Below are 6,000 nucleotides of genomic sequence, written 5' to 3' on the forward strand. Positions count from 1 at the left end.
AGAACAGTTGATCACATTACACAGGTTCTTTCAATTAATTAATATTTCACAACTTTAAAGACCAAGTTTGAACTTTTCACAACTTTTAGAGACCAAGTTTGAACTTTTCACAACTTTAGAGACCAAGTTTGAACTTTTTGCTACTTTAGAGACCAGTTTGAAATAAGAGATTTAGAGTTCGAGGTTTAGAGGGATTTTCGAAATAAGAAAAGGACTATATTCATACCACGGACCCTAAGAATTTCCATGTAAAATTACAGTACAATCGGTTGAATAATACAAAGGCAATTTTTTATATTTATAATATTATTAGGATTATAAGGAGACTATTGCTTAAATGTTTTCATGTGGTGGCGTAACCTCCTAAGGAAGATCATAAAATCCTGATAAAGTTATAATTATTTTTAGAACAATGCGAAGCGAAGGTCAAAGGAACTTAGTGATGGGCCGCTGCGCTGCTCTGGTTCTACCCATAGTTGACCTGTCGTGAACAATGGATACGGCTGCGTTACCTGTAGGATATCTTGAGGTTTTTTTTTTGTCGGTTTTATCAAGTGTTGGCTTATCATTGTAACGAACAATAAAAGATTCGTAAATCTTGGTAAGGTGGTTGGAAATAATTTCCTGTTTTTTTGGTTTTTTATTATTTATAAATCTATTAGTTACATAAATTCATATAAAAATGAAGTTGGAAAATCCTAAGTAGATTAAATGTATGGAGTCAATTTCTAAACTGCTACCAGGAGATGAGAAGGAGGTAGCAGTCAGGAGCTAAGCGGTTTACGGCAATGTACGAGCGTACGAGCGGGGCTGCGTGCGTGAGCCGCGTCCGTCGTCGTGCGAGAACATAAAAACATGAATGGGTCCGTTACTCGGGGTCGGGGTCATTGGCACGTCAAGGCTAGGAGGCTCAGTGCAAGGTTGTTGTGGCGGTGGCGCCTGCAGCAGGCCTACCGGCAACCCGCTCCTCACTGGTGTACGACTCACCTGCGCTTGGTGCCACAGGCGCTTTGCCATTCTATTGTGAATTAACAACTTCAAAAACGAGATCATAAGAAAGTATGATAGAGAAAAAGATATTCCGTAGGTTCAAAAAGATCTCTCTGTTTATATATCTCATATCATCTAATGTTGCTTAAAGTTAATTCTGAATATAAACAATATTTACACTGAACATACTGGAAATAAATATCTCTCAGCAAGGATAGTTTTGAACTGTCAACTGGTTTTGAACTGTGATAGTTCATGGTATCAGTGCACGAGGATAGTTTTTGAACTGTGCAGAAGATAACATATTATAGGTAGATATGATATCAAAACGCAGGAAAAGTGGTGCATATCTTCTGAGGACCAAAATGTGAGTAATCATAGAGGTTTTGTAATAAATGTTTAATAATATATGTCAAACCAAGACCTTAAACCTTTCAGTTTAACGTGTTGGATGAAGCAGCGAGGTTGAAATATTTAAATATTTCAACTGTGATAACAATGTTTCGATGCTGTATGACCGGAAAACTTTAGAAGGTATTAATGACGCGTACCTCATAAGCGTATCACCTAAAAGTAGTAGCATATACACCATAATTACAAAAATGGTTTAAATATGTATTTATGTATCTATGTAATTATTGCTGAACTAATAAACATTAGTAAATTATACCTTTTAAAGAAGCACCGCAGTGGAGCTTGTGAGTTGTGGTTAGCCCATCGCTGAAACAGACGATAATCGTGTATTAATACAATATAGAAACTTATAACACAAGGACTCGTATACTGCACAGAGACATCTTAAATTACGTCTTAAAGTGAAACCAAAACGAGTCAAACTTGTATGGCACAGTCCAAGCCGTGTTTCTGATTTATTCATTTACTTCACTTAGTTGCAAACTTCAAAAAAATACGCTTAACTACGTAAATTACAAGTAGACAGTGATTGTACAATAGTTTAATTACATGTTTCATAGCTAGACATTTATTGTCTGAGCGTTAGTGGAGCCTATAAACTCGAGGAGCTGGAAACATTTAATTTCTGTATGTCTGTCCGCACATCTCTATACAGTCGAACCTCGTTAGTACAAACCTTAATAAAACGAATTACTGGATAAGATGAATTTTTTTAAATAAATCCCCTTGAAACCTTCATAACACTCATTGCTAAAAACACTTTATATACAACGTAATAATTAGATGAAAATAATTATAAGACGGATGTTTGTGATTTGTGCTAAGACTGATTAACCTCTACACAACTAATATTTTAGCACAGAACCTCTACAAGACGATCGCGACCTCTATATGACGAATAGTTTACGCATTCGACCTCTATAGTACGTATTAAAAAAACTCACTCAAACGCGTGTCTTAACATGAAATCGCAGCTGAGGCACCCTACCTATACTTCCTCAGAAGTGGAGCAAAGATAGCGAAGTACTGGGGGCCAAGAAATGTAGTTTTAAGAATTGGTTTACTTCAATGATGATGTAGTAGTATGTGGAGATCGAACGGATAAAGATGTCCTGGCTTATTTTCCACCCTAAAATCCTCAAGAATATGAAGCAGTTGAAGATAATGAGGAGGGTGCACAGAGGAGGAGTGATCGACCTGAGCTGTCAACGAAAGACGCAAGAGAAGCTATTGATGTACTAAAATATTTTTCGAGGAGAAAAATTGTTTAGATGAAAGTGTAGTGAACAATTTCGTTTTATTATATTCCACGACTTATCTTCAAGTTAGATTTCACTTTGGACACGATAACCATTCATGTATGCAAACAACTGATGACTTTTTTTAAGACTTAAACGATGGCCATTTGCTATTGGCCTCTGGTTAGTCGCAGGTGGTTGGTCTACGGATGCAGACCTATTGAGACTTGTATTCTGTAGTTCAGTTTTAATAATTAGTGTTGTGTTTAGTTTTTTTTTTTATTAAATGCATGTTTTATAGTTCGTGAAGTTGACACACAACATGGTGGTTGCGATTCCTGACATACGCGTGTTACTACGCTCTGGTATGATTTGTTTATTTTAACCTAGTTTGTAATTATGTGTTAGGTCAGTCATTTACCTAAGGAAGAGATCAGATAGCAGATCTCGAAACGTAGTGTTACTGATTTTTTTGTATCACTAAACGATGGCAAATGTCCGGAAAATCTTGTTTTCCTCACAATCATTCCGTCGTCAAAAATAAACTTCAAACAAAGAATTTTCCTTGCATTCATATACTTTACAAATTAATTTTCTTTCAAACATTCTAGTTTCATTCCACAATTTAAATACACTTTTAGAAACAAAAATAAATTAAATATTCCTTTCCACACTACAGACTTTTTTAATCAATCAACTTCTATAATTCCATAGTATTATTCAACGCCCTATCTGACTGTTTAAATCAGGATAAATCTAGATAGTTTTTACGGAAGCTCAAGATATTTTAACTAGAAAAATGTTTTTATTCTGTACAGGACTATCTTATGTATCAGGTTAGTTATTAATAAATTAAATATTATGTTCATATATTCTTATTTGATTAAATCTAATGCTCGTTTTTAGGGTTACTTCAAACAAAAATACATTTGACTTTGAAAAGGCTCCAATAAAAGCCAGCTGTAGTGAACATGAGAAACATGTTAAACATCAAAAACTTTGAAGCGTTGAGTTTTGCACGTAGCATTATGGGAAATCTCTTTTTTAAACATATTATTATTACGCATCCATACTTCTTTGTCTTTTTGTTTTCTTTTGTAAAGTATACTTTTCGAATATTTAGACGAGGGACATAAAAAAGTGTGAGTTTTATACTTTGGATAAACTATACAAATATCTGTTTGGATGTGTATAATTTTAAAATAAAAACCTTCATTAGTCCTTCAGCTGAAAACAGTAAGTAAAAGTGTATGAGGTTTAAACCTGCTCTTGTGACGATAAAATCCAGATGGCCGCCACTACAGGCGCCTGTTAAAATTAAATATTTTTAAAATTCTAAATCTATTATAAAACTCGCTTGCCGGGATTCGCCGTTCCATAGCAACACGATGTGACACACAGTGAGTGGCCTGCCAGGCTGCCTAATAGTTCTGCTATCACGTAAGTAGCAGATAGTAGCCAGGGTATAGCACGAGTGGCCGCGGCCTGTGTTCAAGGTACTCAATCAACCTTGGCCGGGATTCGTCGCTCTATAGCCAGGACTATGTTGACATACAGTAAGTGGCCTTGATAGGCTGCCTAATAGTTCTGCTATCAGGTAAGGTAGCAGATAGTAGCCAGGGTATAGCACGAGTGGCCGCGGCTCGTGTTCAAGGTAAACTCAATCAACCTTGGCCGGGATCCGTTCGCCCGGTTCGGCTAAGGCACATCGCGGCCGAGATTGCTTATGTAGTATTACAAAAGTGTCCACAAAAACAACCTGACATATCCTGAGGTCACTATTTAAAATTGGGGGACTAAAAAGAAGACAATACCTCAAGGTTAACCGAGTTGTAAAGATTTCTTAAGATGATATAAATATAAAAGTAAATTTCCAGTTATAAGTGTAGCAAACAGGGTATGAAAATAAACTGTTTTCGGAATTAACAGTTATGATGTTTATTATTGACAGGTTATGATGTTTTTGCAGCTTTATATGTGTTTACGATGAATTTTGATATTAAGACTGCGGATATGCCAGTCTAATCTTCGATGTTCGATGTCCCATAAAACTCTTCTTATTTTTTAAATTGAAGAAGAAAATTTCAATAAGTTGTATAGTTATTATTATTTTCAAGTAGTATAATATTTACTTAAATATTTAAAAGTCAACTGTTTTGGACGAGTAATGAGACAATACTTTTCATTATAATAATAATTAAAACATTTTAATTTTTTACTAACTTTTTTGTCTTAACTGGTCTATTATGAAAGTTGGAACTAAGAAAACTAAATTTTTTGTAGTAGTAAAATATTTTTTAATTTAATAGACACTTTGCACGTTATGAAATACGCCTAGGGTTTGCTTATTTTTCAAAACTTCGTAGAGGAACACTTTTCTAGAAATTACTCTCAAATATCTAAATACGAAAGATAAGCTGAGTTTACAAGGTCAAATGTAATTTTGGATAAAGATTTAGTCACCTACGTTCAATATTTAGTTTGTGACTGCTTTTTGGATAATTATCTCAGACATTGATGTATTTTATAAAGGTGAGAAAAAGATAGTTTTACTTGTGAAAAATCATAAAACTTCGGACATAAATAAGGCTATAGGGGGGTTATATAGCTCAACATGTTGTTTCCCAACTTCCCCTATCGCTTCAATGTATGACACCAGCAGAAAGTGATGAATTTTTAAAATTTTTGGGTGGGTACCTAAATTGAATAGAAATATCGAGTACTGAGATGTCACTTATAATTATCTACAATGCTCGAATATTACACAACGGTAATTGGTACTGGGGGGCATATTATCTTGAAGGTTTACTAAGCCTTAATTTAAACATAATACCATTAACCTAACTTAGAAGTCGACTACAATGATATTGTGTTACCTCTTATGGCTTTTTATGTTGTCCCAAAGGATATTTGATGTTAAGCTTCCGGGATATGATGATAATATTCGGTTTCAACACTGCAAAAATAAACAACCAATGGCAGTTGGCGAAGACAATGTTTCATAAAATATATGGAACAATGAATTTCTTAATAAATTCGGTTTTCTAATAAATTAGTGGTTAAATGACTAGTTTCACCTAAACCTAAAAAATTGGCTTTACAGCAAGGATAATTTTATTATGGGAGAAGCCTCTGTATTGATTGTCAAAGTGGAAGACAATATACTCGGTTGACCTACTACAAGTAATGATAATGTGAACACGTGGAGGACTGTACAATGACCTTGAATACATTTTTCAAATATTTGATTGCCAGCAGTGTACGATGTTTTCCGTAAAATAGCTTGTAACCGTGATTCCTTTTCTTTTAAAGTATTATTTCAATGATTTAGTGTTGTGTATAAACTGTGAGTGCGAAA

The 6,000-nt window shown here is 34.5% G+C and overlaps 1 protein-coding gene across 2 annotated transcripts in view; it reads right to left on the minus strand.

Moving 5' to 3' along the window:
- LOC124357748 overlaps window positions 1-1,716 on the minus strand; it is a 528,868-nt gene extending 527,152 nt beyond the window's left edge. For both annotated transcript variants that reach the window (XM_046809777.1, XM_046809776.1), the window contains exon 1: window positions 1,661-1,716. The gene's annotated coding sequence lies outside the window, so the exon portion shown is untranslated. The remainder of the gene's footprint in view (window positions 1-1,660) is intronic.
- Between the last annotated feature and the right edge of the window lie 4,284 nt (window positions 1,717-6,000).

The sequence above is a fragment of the Homalodisca vitripennis genome, chromosome 3 (genome assembly GCF_021130785.1).
Source record: "Homalodisca vitripennis isolate AUS2020 chromosome 3, UT_GWSS_2.1, whole genome shotgun sequence".
NCBI classification, from domain to species: domain Eukaryota; kingdom Metazoa; phylum Arthropoda; class Insecta; order Hemiptera; family Cicadellidae; genus Homalodisca; species Homalodisca vitripennis.